The following is a 20,350-nucleotide window of genomic DNA, read 5'->3' on the forward strand; positions in this document are numbered from 1 at the left end:
TTTAATGAGGGTGAAAGAGGAGAGAGCTCAACATCAAAAAAACCAAGATCATGGCCACTGGGCCCATCACCTCCTGGCAAATAGAACGGGAAGAAATGGAGGCAGTGAGAGATTTTACTTTCTTGGGCTCCATGATCACTGCAGATGGTGACAGCAGTCATGAAATTAAAAGACACCTACTTCTTGGGAGAAAAGCAATGACAAACCTAGACAGCATCTTAAAAAGCAGAGTCATCACCTTGCCAACAAAGGTCTGTATAGTTAAAGCTATGGTTTTCCCAGTAGTGATGTATGGAAGTGAGAGCTGGACCATGAAGAAGGCTGATCGCCGAAGAATGGATGCTTTTGAATTATGGTGCTGGAGGAGACTCTTGAGAGTCCCATAGACTGCAAGAAGATCAAACATATCCATTCTCAAGGAAATCAGCCCTGAGTGCTCACTGGAAGGACAGATCGTGAAGCTGAGGCTCCAATACTTTGGCCACCTCATGAGAGAAGACTCCCTGGAAAAGACCCTGATGTTGGGAAAGATGGAGGGCACAAGGAGAAGGAGATGACAGAGGACGAGATGGTTGGATAGTGTTCTCAAAGCTACCAGCATGAGTTTGACCAAACTGTGGGAAGCAGTGGAAGACAGGAATGCCTGGCATGCTCTGGTCCATGGGGTCACAAAGAGTCGGACACGACTAAACGACTAAACAACAACAACAACAATGTTACACAATGCTAAGTATTTATTGTGGATTAAGGGCTGTGCCCATGCTCCCTTTGCTTGTCTACTCCACCTACCACAACACAACCTACTTCCCTTTCCCATTAGACCTCACCAAACCTCTGCAGCTTGCCTGGGCCACCCACCTGCTCACCTCTGCCTTCAGTCCCCCCCCTCTCACCTTCTAATGCTGCTGAGAGCCCAGTCTATTGTAAGGGTGTAGCGTGCAGCAGCACCTGCTGGTAGCTAGGCAAAATGTTGCATGATGCCAGCCTGACGTGTTTATTATATGCAACATATTTCTGCTCTACCCTTCAACAAGTTCTCAAGGTGGCTTACAAAAAGTAGTTGTAGCAAGCAAGGTTATTATCTTTATACATGCTCTTAGGATTAGTAGAGATGTAGGAAGCAGCCTTCACCCAAGTCAAACTATTGGTCCGCCTAGCTCTGTATTATCCATGCTGACTGGCAATGGCTCTCCTGGGTTACAAAGAGGAAACATTCCCAGCTATACATGGAGATGAAGCTGAGACTCTCTGCATGCAAATCAGATGTTCTACCACCAATAGTTTGTTGCAAGAGGTCCTATACTGAGAACTATGACTTGATGTAGACAACGGAAAATGTATTTATGAGGTTTTAGCATTGCTCCTGATCAGAGCAGTTCATGCCCCTGAGGAAAATATAAAATGGGGGGGGGGGGAGTCTGGTGATTGAACTCCTGAGTTAACGGCATTTTTGGCAATCAGCCATGAATGGGTTAAATTTGTATATATCAGAAGACACACAGCAAAAAACAAAACAGCAGCAGCAATGTGGGTCAAAAAAGCTAAGGAGACCCTTCAGGTGAGGTGTGTGTCATCACAGGAAAGGCCCTCTGCTGCACATCTCTAATGATGAGACACAGAGAAGAACCCCCTTCAAAGACTTTAAGGCACGAGCAAACTAATATAGGTAGAGGCATTCCATCAGGTATTAGGGCCCCAAACTATTTAGGGCTTTAAAGGTAAGCAACAGCACTTTGAATAGGGCTCAGAAGTGAACAGGCAGCCAGTATAACACTTTCAGAATTGATGTAATACAATTCCACCCAGTTGAATCAATTAACATTCTAGCAGCTGCACTTTGCACTAATTGAAGCTTCCAAGTAGTCTTCAAGGTCAGTGCCAGCATGCAACATATTACAATAATTTAATTGGGAAATTACCAGACCATAGGCCTCTGAATCAACACTATCCCTTTCCAGGAAGAATTGCAGCTGGGGTACCTGCTTGAAGCTGAAAGAAGGCACTCTGCACTACTGTTTTGGGACTACAATTCCCATCATCCCTGACCACTGGTCCTGTTAGCAAGAGTTGTAGTCCAGAACAGCTGGATACTTAAGTTTGGGAAACCCTGCTTTGGATAAACCATTAGTGTCCAACCCCATCTGGTTCTAAAACTGACTCATATAGACACTTACAACATTTTCCCACTCCTAGGGTGCATGATCACATATGAACCAGAAGTATTTCATGAAGTACTTTACAGTGAGTTCCATGGCCACCAAAACTATTGAAGCAGTCATAAGAATCACTGCAAGGCAAACATGCATTGTTGGTTCACCTGGCAATTTCACACAACCACAGGGGCACATGTCCCCAAGCAGAATCCCATGGACATCAATCTGTGGCAAAAATGGCCATGCAAAGCGGCATGGCAGAAACATGGTAGATGTTGAGATTCATTCCAGCATGGCAGCCTTTTCTAAAATACCATAACTATGGTGTTTTTTATGTTTGTTTCAACTCAATGGCACTACCCATCTTCACATAAAAGAACATGACTGCTAATGGATCTCAAAGAAATGAACTGATAGGTTGTGACACTTTTTTCAAATCTGCACGTCAACCTGTTCAGAACATGACATGGAGGAATGTTGTTAAAATGACTTTTTTTCCTTTAGAAATAGCAGAGAGAGAAATAACTTTAACAAAAAATATATCTATGTTGCATACAAATATATACGTGCTACATTTTCCTCCTAGCAGAAGTTGAACTTATTCCAAACTCAATGAAGGAATCTTTTTGTGAAAATATTAATGCAAAACCCATTAATCACTTCAGTTTCTCAGAAGCCATTCCAAAACCATTCTGATGGGATAAAAAACTTTGAAATGATATTATTCTGCCTACTCCCTTTATATTTATGTACAAAATGCATTTTCATTCAAAATAGAAGACAAAATTTTCAAATTCCTGTTCAAACGATCAGAGCTTCCAAATTTCTTTTTAGAGACATTTAGACATATTTATGAGGTGACAAGACTGAATGGAAGCTACACTGTACAAACAGAAGCCTAGGAGGCAAGCATAAGATTGGCTAGGCCGGGAGCCAATTCATATTAGAGATTCAAGAACTCACAATATCTCTTTAGTTACCAATGGGTTTTGAGCCAGAGAGCTTCACATAGTTCAAGCTGCAGGGTGCAAGACTCTTCTTTCCTGCCAAGCAGATGGTCAGTGCTGAACAGAATTGGTCTGTTCCTAATGACCGAGGGAAGGATGCACTTGCAATCCCACACTCTAACACACTTCTTATCAAACAGATAATTAGCACCATCAATGTTGACAGTATATAGTCATAGACAGACACAGAGACTCCACACACAACCCGTATCTACCACATTTTGCGTGCAGAGGACTCGTCTAGAAGGGAAATCTGTTCATATATTGCCTATTTTGCTAGGTTAAAACTCTTTAAAAGTTGTCCTAGACCTTCTGACCTTTGTTCATCAAAGCTGGATGATTTGTAACCTCTCTTGAGAGGCCTAGAGACATCCCATGCATCTATTTACTCACCATGTCTGCCTGAATAATCTTATTTTGAATGCTCTACTTTATTTTCAAATATATCTGTATAGCATCTGATCTTTTGACCTGCAGGAGGAGGATAGTGAATATTCTCCAGGATTCTTTTTTAAGGTTTTCCATTAAAAAACAAAATTCCACATTGGAATGTATTTACTTATGGAACCCCTATGGCTTTACAGTGGAACCTTGGTTCTCAAACTTAATCTGTTCTGGGAGTCTGTTCGACTCCTGAAACCATTCGAAAACCAAGGTACAACTTCCAATTGGCTGCAGGAGCTTCCTGCACTCAATCAGAAACTGTGTAGGACGTTTGGCTTCCAAAAAAGTTCGAAAACTGGAACACTTACTTCCGGGTTTTCAGCGTTCAGGAACCAAAACTTCCGAGTACCAAGGCATTCAAGAACCAAGGTACAAATGTATATATTTTTTAAAAAATATTTATTTGGGTAATGTATATCCTGCTTTAAAGCGTGTATGAATTTTCAAGGGGTTCACAATTTAATACAGAGTCATAACTACATTTCAAAAAGTCAACAGTAAACCACTAGATGAAATAGCAAACAAAATGCCAAATAAAATCCAAGTTAAAAAAACAAAACCATCTTGCTATCTGATTCATCATTAAAAGCACAGGAAGAAGTATATATCGCGGAAGTTATATCATTAAGCTCCAACCCTTTTTTTGTTTTGTTTTTTGTTTACTGATCTCTGGAACAGTTACACTAATGATACACAACCAAAAAGCAAAGTAACTGCAGTGATGTGTTTTATTGGATGCTTTTTATCTGAAAGAAACACTGCTGGTTTTCCATTAGTATTGCTAATACCTGCAGTACCACATACATCGCCAATAGCTACAGTGGTTAGCTGTAATTGTTACATATAGGAGAATTCTATGCTACTCAAGAAGTGAGGCTACAGCACCAGTTACACAACAAACCCAGTGCTATTTTTCTAGATAAAGAGGTACCGGAACTCACCACAAGCCCCTTCCTTGTTCTCTTACAACAGCAATGGTGCTCATCTGAGAGGTGCAGGAACTGGGTTCCTATTTTCCATAATTAATGCTTCAGCGCATTACTGGTCAGTGGCGTAGCTAGCTGCTTGGGGACCTGGGGGTGGGGTAAGCCAGGGCAGGGCGCGCTGCATGGAGGGCTGCCGCCTCCCCCACAGCTGTAGGGCACATAAAAGGACCAAATTCTTTTGGTGTGTGTGCACAAGGTAGTTTTCCAGCATCTCAAAGTTCAAAATCAGTTTAGTGTATGTACACATGTTGCAAGTCTGGTAACTTTACCCTAAAGCAACAGGAAGTCACAGCAATTTAGAATTGTTGCCTTGAAGGGGAGATCTAAGGGGAGATCACCACTGCCCATGGTGAAACAGATACTCCAATCCGTGATTAAATATGAAAACTAGAAATGGTAATGAGTTCTGAAGTTATGGGATTTTGTGCATGTGGTGTAGAACATTAAAAAATTAAAACTAAAGAAGAAAAAATACTGGTTCTTCCCAACAATCCAAATGCTATCTTACTCAGTATGAAACGTATATTTTGAATGCTGATTGAATTGCCTGAACTTCATTCTTTTATTAACTGTTATCAGTATAAGGGCATTTTAGCTTTTAAGATGCTTGTTTTGTTCCTAGCGATTGGCCATGATGTTCAGTCATCTGATCTCTCTCAAGGTCAATGTCTTCAGTAACTTGATAAAGATTACATCATCCCCCTCTATCCATCTGTAGGGCAATTACATCACTGATCAATAATAGTGGTCTGTGCTTACTATTCGCATATTCGTATTATAAGAGTGCATTAAAAACGTAAGTACTGCATTTACAAAAAGCAACATATGTGGCTCACAAATAATCCGTTTCTTTTTCAAAAAGAGGTATTTTACAACAAGGTAAAAATTATTTTGCCATTTGTGAATAAATAGGCGTAAATATAAAACAGAATGCAGTTCGCTCAGAATGAATTGCCTATGGGCTTGCTTAATGATCCCAGGGATAATGAGAGTTATTTAAGAATATTAACAGGACTCAACCTTACACCAGATTTATTTAGATGGGTGCGAGAATTCTGCAGCATTCCATCTGCAGTTCCTATTATAACTTTTTTAAAGAATTGTGGAACATGTATCTAATTCCATCCACATGAAAATTGTTCCCTCGCCTTACTGTATTAACATTTATACTGCAATATAACATAACACTGCTGGGTCTACCTGCTGGGCTGGTATGCAAACAAACCTGCCATGACTGTAATGAACGGCCAGTGATTAGTAGGATTTATCAGTGTGCTTCTGTGAGTAATCCCATGCTTACTCAGTCTCTTAGGTAGTTTTCTTCAAACCATTTACCAGATAATTTAAAGTAAGATTCTTGAGGGCTGTGGCCTTAGGAATCAAGTTCGCCTTTGACAAAATGTTTGAAACCAGTTTAGCATTACCCAGCCAACATTCTCACAGATGACGAGGTCTAAAAGGTCAAGCTTTAGATTCTTTAAACATTTTCCTATGATGTCAGAGTCTCCTCCCGCTCCACAATGAAGCTTGTAGCTTCTTGACCCCAGCCACAGCTTTCTTCAACCCACCTCCACAATAACCTGTTCATCACACCTTAGTAGTGTATCTTACTTTTCTCCCTTCAGTCACTCAGGCCCATTATAAAGGTGCAGAAATGACACACACACTGCAGTCTCTCCCGGTTGCTGCACATCTGCAAGTGGAGAATTTCTTCTTTCACCATTTCCCTGTGGTAATATACCTGCCTGCACATGAAAGGCTAACAAGACAGGAAGAAGGTAAAGTTGAAATGGTTTCACTTGACACTGTAGCTTTTCATAGGAGGAAAACCTTTTACAAAGAACATTCAGATATATGATTGCCCTACCTGCAATCTAAAGTGGTAAAGTCCTCGAAGGTCTGTATCACATGTTCTCCTTGCATATAAGATCTGTCCTCAATAATGACTAGAGATGGCTATTATGCTTTCTGACAATCTACTTGCTTGCTCACACCTTCAGGTTTATCAAAGCCAGGCAGGCAGAACCTTTGGTTCTCCAGATTTTGCTGAACCAAAACTTCCACCAATCCGGTCCACTGGCCATGCCTGCTGGGTCTGATGGGAGTTCAGGTCTCCCACACCTGGTCTAAGAACCCACCAATTGCAGATCCAACCCTCAAGTCATATTTTAGCTTTGCACAATAAAATAAAGTTGGGAGTGAGTGAGGAAATAACACAAATGCATTGGCCTTTGCAAGTATTTCAAACCAAATGCTCAGACTACTTTTTACACTGCTAGAAATTTAATATAAGCTGGGAGGTTCTTTGACCCAACTTATGAAAGGCAAACTTCCAAAGCTTCAAGTGCATGTTCGCCAAGATCTAGCAATAAAAGATGGAAACCATTTCCTCTAGACAAGTCCTTCTGAGATTAGAGCAAATGTATTCAGGACTATAGAAATGGAGCTAACTTCAGCTCTGGGGAAATTAACGTGAGATGTATCCTTCAGAACTTTCTTTTTGCCCACAATGCTGCTGCTGCTGCTACTGCTTCTTTAAAAAAACATATCTAAGTGAAAAGCAAGTTCCTCGTAATTATAGGACATTATAAGGCAATTGCCACAAATAACCTGTCTGTGCAACATATTGTATACTTCATAAAAGCAGCTAAATACGTTAAGTGCTACCTCCATTTCATGACTACTAACTCTTTATCACTGTCTCAAACCCAGCAGTAGTCTGTGGAGGAGGAAACATGTCAGTGTAGCACATTTCAATCCTGGTGCAAACGAATTTATTGTGCCTGCTCCTGAAAAGCAAACTGGTATCTTCCTCTAGAAGCCAAGCCTTACTTACAAGGTCTAGCTATGTTTTCCTTTATCCCTGACATAGAAAGGAATACAACTAGAGGGATTGGTATTAAATAAAAAACTGCATCTAAATGAGAGATGAACTATTAAAACATTAAGGACAAGGTCTAAGGATAAGGTCAGAAGAAGAAAAACTTGAAACCCAAAACGGGTGAAGTTAAATATTTGGGTTATCTCATGGCAAGTCGGCTCATCCCAGAATCTGCTAGTTATTTCTGTCCTCTACATCCTTAAAGAGACCTTTAGTTGTCTGCCTCTCTCCTATAGCTCATCATTTCTCACTTTTTTAAAAAAAGAAGTCTTTCAGAGAATTACATGGTTGTACAGAACACTTTTTAAAAATCTTCAGGGTCTTGCAGTCAATGGCTTGCACTGAAAAGTAATGACTTTGAAGTAATATTAAGAAGTATGGCAACTCTGTCTGTGGCGTTTGATCTGTAATAGCTATTTCACACGTGCAAGTTGTCACCCAGTGTGGATCTCAATGACTGATGATTTGTACTCAACGGCTGATCGTAGCCCGAAAGGAACAGAAAATCCAAATAATTTCTGTATTTGGAACACAGCAGTAAGGAAACAAGGGCTCATTAGCCAACCACCAATCATTGGTTTAATTTGGATTCCAGGCCCCTCATATTTTTGAGTACGATGATGGTTTATTCAGTACATATGGCTCCACTTCAAAGCAATGCAACAAAGATGATGCAGCATCTATACCTATTCCCAATGCATTTCAGAGCAAATAGTGGAGGGTCAGGTGCTAGTGAAATCAATTTCTCACACCCTGACTCCAGAGAACTTATAATAAAAATTCTGAATCCAATAACCATATTCTGTATCTATGTGGTGCTAGGTAAAATCACAGACTACAAACAACTTTGGTAAGATCCAGAAAAGGGAAAGCTGTTGGGTGGGACTTCTCTGTGTGAGGTGGCTTCATATATACACTGAGTTTCTGTGGTTATTCAATGGTGTTAATGGGAGTCTGGAGTGAGAGGCCAGATTGAAGGTGGTGATTCAAACCATCTATTTATTGTTGACAAAAGGAGTAGCTCCCTGCCTTGCAGGGAGATGATTTTGTAACTATAGTACAGGGGTCAGCAACCCTTTTCAGCCGTGGGCCAGTCCACCGTCCCTCAGACCATGTGGTGGGCCGGACTATATGGGGGGGGGGAATGAACGCATTCCTATGCCCCACAAATAACCCAGAGATGCATTTTAAATAAAAGGACACATTCTACTCATGTAAACACACGCTGATTCCTGGACCGTCCATGGGCCAGATTGAGAAGGCGATTGGGCCACATCTGGCCCATGGGCCTTAGGTTGCCTACCTCTGCTATAGTATATGATTGAGCTGCTAGGAACCGAGTGCACTTTAATTTTTAAGCTCTGTGAAAGAAGTGCTATGCACTATATTTGTTAACACCGCCATGTACTAGCTCGCTGGTTATATCACTCTTACTATCCGAATGCATTGGAAATGTTTATCACATCTGATTATGGTTTATTTTATTGTAAATAACATTTTGATTGAAAGTTTATTTTACAATCAATTTAATATGTTGCAATATCCATATTATCAGAATGAATTTATTTATTTAGATGGCCATATTATATGTTTTGCAATGAATTAGCATTGAGACAGTTATTGTGATGACGTACTTGATTTGTATTTTTGCTGTGAGACGCTTTAGCCACATTTACATGAAAAAGCAACACACCAATTGAAATAATAAAATCAATCAATCAAACCATGGTACTGTTGAATGCTAGTAAGGTCTTATTTCCCTCTGCTGTCACATATTTACCTAATTATCATGCGTCGACCTTCCTCCTCCTTACATGTGTATAGGTGATCCTCCAGACAATTCTTTGTAGTACCCGAGGTCTTGTTAGAATCCCCAGATTTACGGATTTACTCTTATCGAAGAGGTAAGAGCTTACTGAAGCATCCATTTCAGAACAGAGTTGATGCAGTCCACAAACTATCATTCAGCATTCACGATGTTCATAAAAATGATATATGTACAAACTGCATCACTTATGTGCAACTGGAATATGAAAGTCAGCTTTAACTCTATCCTATGATATGCCTTGTAAGGTGATCCTCGCAGGAATGAATGCTAACCATCAACCACACTGAACTATCTAGGAGCTTTCTATATATTTCTGTCCATATATTTCTCTCTTCTTTCAAAATCCTTAGTGTTGCTGATTTGCAACTATTTAAGAAGAACCAGTCCCAGAATATTTCAACTGTCACTAAAGGTGAACTTATCACCAGCTCCATTCTTGAGTAAGGAGCACCCCATGTGAGCTATAAAGCATGTTCAAAGTTAGTCAATGTGTTTTTGTGCACATGTAATTATGAGTTATTTGAAAGAGCTCTTATTTGCACGTCTTTATTCTACTTCCTAAGGCTCAAATTAATGAGAAGCAGGATTCATTCAGAAAGCACTTTATCTTAGGCTTTGAACAAAAAAGGTGATTTTCATGTTGCTAATGAAGTATTCAAGCCAAGAATTAGCTTTTACATTTTTGAGGGTGCCAAGTATTTCTGAGACAAGTGAGATAAATTAAGTATCTGCGAGGGAGCAGAGCTAGTGCTGCAAAGGAAAAAAATGGCTTTAAAAATGAATATATAAATAGATTTCATAGAATCATACTTTTCATAAAACCAATACCTGTTCAGAGTATTTCATGGGTTATTCATGATTGGAAAAAAGTGAATAAAATGCATACCAAAGTCAGAACAGACTGTTTTATCTGTCCGCATCAATTATGTTATAAGCCCTTCCTGAACAGGTTTAGGTGTCTCTTATGTCAGTGAGGGCTTGGGATCATAGCTTTACATGGTGGTATTAATAAAGTATGAACGTACAGGACAGCAGCATCACTGCTTGTCTATTCTGTCACTAGTCGGTTTGAATTGGTCCTTGCTTCAATGTGTTTAGGATTTAAAAATTGGGCCATGTACTCAAAGCACTCAAATAACTATGGCTTCATTATGTCACCTAAACCACCCCTACATCAGCAACAATTCTTGAGAATTCCCCACCTGTAAAGATAAAGGAGATTAGTTGGAACTATGTCTCATGGTATAATATCAGGCCAAATTTATTATAACTGAGCATCAGAGCCACTTTCAGACACAAAGCATGCCAAGTAATAAGGAAAAGTGGGTTGAGGTCAACTAAGGTTTACTTAGTGTATGCCCCATAGTTGGAGGGCCTGCTATGTAGTCAGATTTTTAAGAGCTGTGTTATAGACCAATTTGATCTATGTGCTATACTCCTGCATGTACATCAATGGAGCAGACTGCATAAATTTGGCCTTGAAAACCTTAGCTTCTGGCTATTTCTATCAGAGTTAAAAGCACCTGTACTGATCATAGCTATGCAAGAAACATCATATTCCAACTATTAGGACCAAACTAGTAAATTTGGTGCCAGATTTTAGTACGTTATGCTAGTGCAGTTCACTTTATGACAGAGAGAAAAACATGCTTGTTTTTGGCTGCTAGGATTCTGAAGTGGAGAAACTCGTTAGTGGAAGACCGGCAAAAGTCTTTAAGGATACTGAAGGTGAGCAATACAGGGCAAGAGTAAGCTGATGAGACCCAAGATATAGGCTCATTTGGGTGCTCTGTGAGGAAAAAGGAATGCCTGAGGGGAATGGACTTTGGGGCTACACTAGGCAAGGATGCCAGGATGTCAGTGTCAACATGGATATTTGTATTTTATGGAGGAGAAGGTTATCAATGGCTTCTAGCAAGGATGACTACATGCTATACTAAGCTTCGCACTAGTGGCCACTGTGGGAACTGGATGTTGGCCTAGATGAGACTTCAGCTTGATCCAGCAGGGCTCTGCTTATGCGTGTATCAAAAACTGTTTCATGAATTACCACTGTTAAGAATGTAACTTATCACTGCCTGTACTTCTATGCATTTCATTTCCCCCTCCAACTTCATTTTCATTTTCCCCTGACTTCACTTTTTACAATCCTCCCACCCAACCATGTATGTACACCTGCAACACAAGATGATGCTTCATTTATACAATGAAGTAGAGGCTGCAGTACATGTCATCAGAAATGTGTTGGTCTTTAAGGCACCACAAGCCTCTTCATTGCAAATGAAATAGTTATAGATGCATAGTAACCAAATGTTGACAAACTGACGAGAAGTATCAGATGTAAAATTTCACCCGATTAAAAATAAAATGAAGTGTTTGTGACAGCAGCTGATTTTACGAGAAAGAAATTGCAGTTTTAATTTAAAGCCAGGGCCAGTGTGTTCAAATCTTGATTCAATGTAATTAAGCCTGGATAACTTAACTAAATCCTGTACCCTCAATACAAGCCTGAAACTAAGCTATTGGTGCCAACTCCTAAGCAGAACTCAGCTTCATTATGAGAAGGAATCAGATGTCGTGAATAAGGACGGACCATGACAGATGCTCCTAAGCGCTTAGGGAAGGCAACAAGCTGTACTGAAGAAAACTAGAACAGCTTCACAAGAATATTAGAATTTTCATTAAGAACATTGGTCACAAAACGCAAGTGTCAATAAATTGACTACAGTGCGTTGACAATTCTGGGTAAGGAAATACTGTCATGAGAAAGAATGGAAAGGTATACACTAGAGAGTCTTTTTAAGTACACTATAGATAAAACAGGACAAATGAGATGAAACAGGATGATTTACAGGCCAAGCAAAATGCGTGCTTTAACAATGTCTTTCCTATACTCTGACAGCTTATAAATTAGCCTTGCAAATGTGTCTCCTCTGTTGCTCGACTCACCCGTCTGTTTGCATTTTGCAAGGTAAGTGGTACAACGACCAATATAAAAATGAAAATCACATTTAAAACTGCTAGCACCTTTGCAAAGCTAAGCACAGTCCGGTATGGTTTCAAATTGGATGGGAATTCACGTGTTGAGATTCCTGCAATGCATGGAGTTTGACTAGATCAGGGGTCGGCAACCCGCGGCTCCGGAGCCACATGTGGCTCTTTTACACTTTTGCCGCGGCTCCGGGGTGGATACGCGGCTGCCACTGCCATCGCCGGCACCTGCCACACACAGGCGCGTCCACACGCAGGCGTGCTCCCTTTCGCCGTCGCGGCAGCCCGTCCGCCCTCAGGCCCTGCGCCGCATGACGTCGAGACCCGCCCACCCAGGCCACGCTCTCCTCAGCCCCGCACACGAGGCACCTGAGGCGAGGGAGAGAGAGAGCGCGCGCTCGAGGGAAATGGCAGGGCGGGGTTTTTGTGTGTGAGAGAGAGGGGTGGCGGTGGTGCTTCGGGATCCTTTTCCGTGCCTTGCTTCTGAGTAGCCACCGAGTTGAGGGAGAGCACCTGAGGTGAACCACAAAATGGGCCTGCCCGCCCTCCCTGTCAGGGAGGAGGGGGTGAATTACATCAGTGACGAGGAGGGGGTCCAGAGGTAGCCAGCAGGTGCCGTGATGCAGCAGCTCGGCCTCAGAGAGAGGTGGGCGAGCACGAGAGCAATTGCAGAGGGAGGGGGGGGCTGTTAGGCACCAAAATCCTGCATGCGGGATTTCCCCCGTTCTCTCGTGCCTATGCAATTCCTGCCCTTCTCCCTTCCCCCTTGAGATTTGCTGTAGACAAGCAAATGAAGAAGAAAGGGAAGAGTATTAGCTGACATGTCCCCGGATCCCATGGAAAGCACCACAGATTCCTTTGCTTACCAGCTCTTTTTATTTTAAGTTGGCTTCAAACCTGTAATTGTGTAGGTGTATGTATGTATACATATACACACATAAATATTCATATCTCTTCCCTCTCACCTTCCTTTCACCCAGTTTCTCTGGCACTGGTTTATAAATGCTGCTATGTAGAAATGATGAGAAAGTTGCACCAGCAGAAGGAATGGATATGTGCTGTTAGTAAAAAGAGAGGGAGTTGAACTGCAGGGAGGGACAGACACTTTTCTATGTATTAATTTGTATAATGCCCTCTATGCACATGGTGCTTTGCAAAAAATGGATATGAGAGGTACCATAGCCCTCTTTGCTATCTGAAACAGACTCAGGGAAAAGAGAGAGAATGGGGGAAGGGGAAGGATGTGTGGTTATTTACATTTGGCTTGGTTTGCGGCTCCCATGTTTTTTTTTCTTCGGAAACGGGTCCAAGTGGCTCTTTCTGTCTTAAAGGTTGCAGACCCCTGGACTAGATGACCCTTGGGGGGGTGTTGCTTCCAACGCTACAGTTCTACAATTCTATGATTTAGAAAGACACCCCCTCTGTTTCTTGTGTCCTGCCCCCACCCCCCACAACAAATCAGCATTTTAGCATGGTTTAGCTATTTACACCTTGAACCTATGGATCTGTTTTAGTTGCAATGGTACAGTGGCAGTAAAAACCTATGGCTGGAAAGCAAGACAGAACTATATTGCTCCATGCTGCCTCCTAGGAAATAGCAGCCATGAACATGGTAGCTGAACAAGAGTTAGGAAGTTTTCGCTAGGCATTTACAGATGTGGTAGGGAGATGACACACTAACATCAGGCAAAATGACCCACAGTTTGCTATGGCCTCTGTGAACTTGTCCCTGCCTTGTTGAAACACACTGTGGTTAAAACTTAGCATTATGTCTGAATGCAGATATCGCCTCTATGCAGTATTCTGTATAATTGCACTTTTTTTACCCAGTTTCATATTGAAACTTTACTAGCTCTTCTTCAACAGGCTTTGCTTATTGTAAACAAGTAAATAATTCAAGGGCATAGTTTTTCCAACACAGCCCAAGTGGAAAGGTTTTCCTTTGCAATTGTTAGCTCCAAATAAAAACAAAGGAAAGTTCAACTGCATCTTCAATGAAGAGACTTTTGATTAAATTACTGTAAACACTACAAACAAGCCACTTCAAAAATTCGAGACGTACCTTGTTGCCGGCCCAAGTCATATCCCATAATTCTAAAATAAAAATATAGTTTATACTGGATTGCTCTAGGAAAGATCATCCTTTACACACACACACACACACACACACACACACACACAGGGGGGGGGGAGACTTTGCTGTTGCTGGCGGATTGCATCTGAAGATAATACGGTGAAGTATATTACTCTTTTTAAAGGATTTGGAATGAAACAAACTATGATTCCTGTTCTGGATAAAATGGATAAAATGCTATGTCTGGGATCATGGTTGGTTTCTCCTCTGAACTAGCAGAAAGTAGTAAAGTGGGGGTGATTGGCATGTGCACAGTAAACTATGGTTTATGGCTTACCAAGATGCGTGAATGGCAGCTACTCTCTCTCTAAACTTCAGCCCCTTCGGACAAGAATTGTTTATGTCAGTTGTAGAATTGCAACAAGATAATGTATGCAAAGCACTCTGAATATTCAAAAGCTGCAGCCAGGTGCAGAACACTGAAGCCAATTCATTGAGTGTAACACCTGGATGAGCACATGCAGTACTATGTCTGTGCTGAGGAACTGCACTGGCTGCTGTTCAGCTACCATGTTCAAAGTTTTGTCAGTGACATATATAATCTTGGCACTACCTTACTTGGAAGGCTGCTCAACTGCTTGGGTCATAGAAGAAACACTCCTGGCGGTGCTGTACCCTACAGATTGTTGTAAGGCAAGCAAGCATTTTCTATGATTGCCCTTGTTGTCTGGATCCCTCTTCCACTCAATTAGCAAGTTGCCATCAGTTATGCCTCCTGAAAAGGGTTTTTTGTTTGTTTGCTTTTTTGCCACCTAAGCCTTTCCCAGTACCTAAGGTTGGATTTCTTTAGCTCCGTATCTTTGAACTTCGGTCACTGGTTTTTTTATTAGTTATGTTTTTATGATGTGTTACAATTTTGTACCTTTGGGGGGGTATGTTGTACACAGCATAGATTTTTTCTAATGTTAAGCCGTCCAGAAATTTTCTAAATAAAGGCTTTATATATAAAAATCATTTTAAAATTACATTTTAAATAATATGCACCAGTTACTAACAGATACATTAATCAGGTCTGATTTTGAACATTAGCCATTAAAAGCATTAATTACTGTATGTTGATAAAGCAGTTGCATTAATTTGCCAAAATATCAATTACAGTAGCAGCTTGTGTGGTGGGGTGGAACTGCTCTGCAGTCACTGAAGCTTATCTGGGTTGGGGCAGGGTGATGGCAAAGTCATAGCAACACGGACACACCAGCAGAGCCAATCCATTGTGCCATACTGCACCAGCTACTATGGATCAATTACATCTGTTTCCACCATAACTCCCAAAGAATAGCAGAAGGAATACTGGACATGAAGATCCTTTTCATAAGAACTAGCATTTGTTTCAACTGTAAAAGCACCAGCTTGTTCATTTTTGTCCTTAACTCAGTAGATTTAAGGATCACAGATTTAAACTGCATCATATTTTCCAGAAACAGTAAAAATGAAATTCAGCTACAGTTAATCTCTCTGATTAGCTAATTTTACCTGTTAGCTAGAATTTGCAAAACAGTCTCTCATTTATTGTAATAGTAGACCTACAATAACTTTTAAAAGCAAAGACTCTGACAGCGTAATCCTATTTATGTCTACTCAAAAGTAAGTCCCACTACTGAATTGGACCTACTCCAAGTTAGGTATACAGGTTGCAGTCGGAACAGCTTTCTTGACACCTATTGGAATCTCATGAATTCTCTCTCTTAGCCAAAGTATACTAAGGGTGGAATTCAATATTGAACTATTACGATTCTTCTGTCAGCGCAAGCATTTCTGCTTGCCAGAGGAAACCATCTCCTTCCTCCTCCACCCATACACTACTCTAGGGGTTCTCCTGACCTTGCAGAGCAGATCTGGGGGAGGCGCAAGTAATGGAGAGGGAGGGAATCCTTATGATAACCATTCAGCTAGTGTGAGTCCTTGTGATGGCTTCTGATAGTGCACTAGGTTAGTTGAATCTGGCCCATACTTTATTATTTATATAGCTATTTATGTAAATGTATATAGCTGCCCAACAAAAAAAATGTTCACTGGGCAGCTAATAAGACAATATTTTAAATACAATCTATAATCATTATAATTGACATGGGGAATCTGTGGCTTTCAGATACTGTTGGACAACAGCCTCCATCAATCCCAACCAGAACGTCTGTCCGGGATGATGGATGTTGTAGTCCAGAAAGTTCTGTAGGGCCACAGATTCCTCATTTCTGATACAATCATCAACAAATAATAGACAGCAAAAAAAATATCCATTTTCTTGCAACAAAGACAACATATACAGTGTACAGTCTGAATGAATCTACACTAGGTCACAACAGTCTAAGATAAATTTGAACACAGTTTTAAAAACTGGGAACTGGGTGAATTAAAAAAGGACTCCACTTTAAGCAGAGGTTGCATGCTCATCTGTCATGGATGCTTTTGTTGAGATTCCTGAATTGCAGGGGGTTGAAATAGATGATCCTTGGGTCGTGTCCAATTCTATGGTTCTATACTGCTGAAAAAGGCCAAGAAAAGTGTTAAGTGAGCCTGTCGGGGGACGTTATTCCACAGCCAGAGTGCCACCACCAGAAAGGCCCTCTCAGTGGTAGTCTCTCTCCTCACCACTGGGTGAAGGCACATGAAGCAGGGCCTTAAAAGAGAATCTTAAGGTTCAAGTAGGTATGGAGATGGTATTTCAGGAAACCTGATCCCAAGCTGTTCAGAGTTTTTAGGTTAACTTATACCTAATGCCAGAACTATAAATTGGGGCCGGAAGCAATCTGAGAGCTAATATGTTCCAAAGAAGCAGAAACCTAAAATATGTTCCAATTAGTTTTTGTGCTACTTTATATTATTAAACAAGTAAATGCAAATTCCTGATGCCATCACAAAATTTAAAAGGCACACACGCTTCTCCACACACACATATACTAATCACCACATCATGCACTCTATTTTTAAGAGTAAAACACTGTAGAAAGGAATTTTATTTTTATACTCACATGCCACCCACTTCTAATTAACATCAATCTGTCTTCTGTGAACAGTACATGTTGCAAATATGCGTGGCCTTGTCTACACTAGGGTATTTTGGCAAAATGTTCTGCAGTGTCGCTAAAAATTGATGCTGTTTTACCCACTGCTGCAGACACTAAATTAGGAAATGCACAAATCCTCATTCATATATGGTATTGTGGATTAGCAATAAGATGGTTCTACCTTTCTGGTATTGTTTATACTTACGGACACAATCCTATTGTGATGGTCCCCTGCCCCCTTCCAGGCACAAGTGCCTCTCAGCACTAGCTGGCTATTTTCAAGAAAAGAGCAAAATAAATACATAGTGATTTATACGTTGCTGGTCCAAACGCAAAGGAGGCAGTAGCTAAAAGTACCAAGAGGACACCCTAAAGAGTTTCATCAGGGGGAACAGAACCATGCTGTGTGGCAGAGACCAAGACTGAACTGCACACTATTTGTTAATATGACGAAGGAGGTACTAGCAGGCTCTTGCACTCTTATGTTGGGTGCCATGAAGTACAGGAGCAAGGAAGAGCTTAGTCACCTGTCCAAAAAAGAATTTCAAGCAGAGATTCCGAGTCAGTGTAGATGGAGCGCTAGAGCTGGATTGTGGAGTCCCAGTTGCAAATCCTTGCTCAGCCATGAAGCTCACTGGGTGATCTTAGGTCAGTCTCTATCACTGGCGTAGTGTGGTTTGCCAGTACCTGGGGCTGATAGGCTGGAACAAATGGGCAACAGCTTGGCAACCTACCTGAGTGGCAGTTGTGGTGTCCTGTGAGCATTGAGCACGGCGGAGAGTGGGACAGGTGATTGGCAGGAGCGAGTATCTTTCTAAAAACCATGCAAGGCACCCTGGCAACAGGCCATTGCCCAAATCTGATCCTCAGTCTGCCCACACAAACACTGGGAGATTTTCTGTGTGAGGGGCAGGGTGCACTATTTTTTATTTATTATTACTACTTCCTTTTTTTCTTTTGTAATTTTGTGCCCCTAAGAATTTTGCACCCAGGGCAACCGCCCCATGGCCCCACCCACATTATGCCACTGGTCTCTATGTCTCTCTCTCTCTGTCTGTCTCTCTCTTCCAGTCCAATTTACCTCACAGTTTTCCTGTGAGGATAAAAGATAAAATAGGGAAAACACATGTTTACTTCCCTGAATAGATGAAGCGTGAAATATAAACATCTCAGATAGAAATATCTGATTCTGAGTATACCTTTAAATCACCACACACACAATTTAAAACAGTACAAGTTAACAAGGTAGCTTTGCTACGCTGCAAAATCACCAACTTTTGTACTAGAAGAACATTTACAGGAACAGCCAGCTTAGTGGTTTATTATTACCTAGTAAATACCATAACCGACTCCAGATGTTGACCTTGACTTAAAAGCATTCAGGCCACACCTCTTTACATGCACACTTCCACAGAAGAAGTAAGTAGTACTGTATCCCACCAAACATTGTTTAGACTTGGATGCTTTAAAGCAGAGAATCTCAGTCTGTCATAATTGTGCTTCCCAAATGAAGACGGGAAAACTATGCTCTCTTAAACTTCACCCACTTCAAAATTTTAACACTGTGATGTTCATTCCAGACTAGGGAAAGGCAGGCCTTGTTGATCTTGTAAACACAGCATAGATTCCTAAGCAGATCCAGTTTAGAGGATTGTTTTCTAGCAGCCTTGATGAATTACCCATTTTGGTTTCACAATGTGCACCCAATGAAATCATTCCATGTGTGAGCCCTTGGACTCAAAGCCTTACATACAGAATGACCCAAACCCCAATAAATTTAACAAAAAAAAACCCCCTGGAAAATATCAAGGGCTTTCCCACTGGAAAGAAAACATGGGCCATCTGGCATTAATAGCCTTTAGCCTTTTTAATTTTTCCCACTGATTTTTCTGGTCTTCATTTGAAAGATTGTTGACTGAGCCTACTGGGTTAGTAATGATGGTAAACTGCAGTAAAAAGCAACTGAGTCACTCTTACTACTTGGTGAAAATCTGCTGTAAATTTGAAATTTCCTCAATTAATATGCATGTATAATGCCTACTGACATACACACACACTCATATTCCATTAACTTAGTATTACATGGTTGCTGCATTATTTATATTAGAGGAATTCGGGACACTTGGATCTATACTTTTTCTAAATTTTGTACAAGATATAAAGAAAGATTACTAAAAACAAAAGTAAAAAATGTTAAGACCATCAGATAAGACTTGTAAATAGGCATTCTCCGAGTCTCTTGTTGCAAGTATGAATTTCTTCCCAGTGATTAGGTGAAGAATGTCTATGAAATATGGCTCCACATCCCCCTGCCTTCCCATATGAGGGAGGGCACACAGAATAAAATGTTACAGGCTAGTAACTTTGGCTGACTTCGTATTGTAAGTTAGCCAAAGTTACTATAACCCAGGCTTCCTCAACCTTGGCCCTCCAGAAGTTTGAGACTACAATTCCCATCATCCCTGACCACTGGCCCTGCTAGCTAGGGATCATGGGAGTTGTAGGTCAAAAACATCTGGAGGGCGGAGGTTGAGGAAGCCTGCTATAACCCATAATATTTTATTTTGTTTGCCTGCCCACATGCAATGGCAAGATATATAAGCTATATAAGCTTATATAGCTTATCTTAAAACTGAGTTGCAGTTGCCTATTCGCCAGGGGTTGGAATAGATGCTACTCAGGGCCTTAACCCTTCCAACCAGGTTTTTTTTCCAGGGCTAACACACAGGAATCAGTTCTGGCACCTCTAAGAGAATGAAGGAGGGACTTACAGTGAGTTCCAGCACCTCTTTATCTAGAAAAATAGCACTGCTTCCAACAACACAATTCTATGATTCTATGATCTCAACTACATTGTTTGATTGTAGCTTGCTCTTCCAACAATTCACTTGTCTCAGTATGCAAGAAGGAGAAACACACAC

At 41.0% G+C, this 20,350-nt stretch overlaps 1 protein-coding gene across 12 annotated transcripts in view; it reads right to left on the reverse strand.

Annotated features, from left to right (window-relative positions):
- Positions 1-20,350, reverse strand: part of ATXN1 (ataxin 1) — a 209,121-nt gene that overhangs the window by 93,258 nt on the left and 95,513 nt on the right. Inside the window, exon 5 of one of the 12 annotated variants that reach the window (XM_053396829.1) lies at positions 14,353-14,384. The exons of the other annotated variants lie outside the window; for them this stretch is intronic. The gene's annotated coding sequence lies outside the window, so the exon portion shown is untranslated. The remainder of the gene's footprint in view (positions 1-14,352; positions 14,385-20,350) is intronic. 12 annotated transcript variants of the gene reach the window in all.

This window comes from Podarcis raffonei, chromosome 7 (genome assembly GCF_027172205.1).
Source record: "Podarcis raffonei isolate rPodRaf1 chromosome 7, rPodRaf1.pri, whole genome shotgun sequence".
Classification (NCBI taxonomy): Eukaryota; Metazoa; Chordata; class Lepidosauria; order Squamata; family Lacertidae; genus Podarcis; species Podarcis raffonei.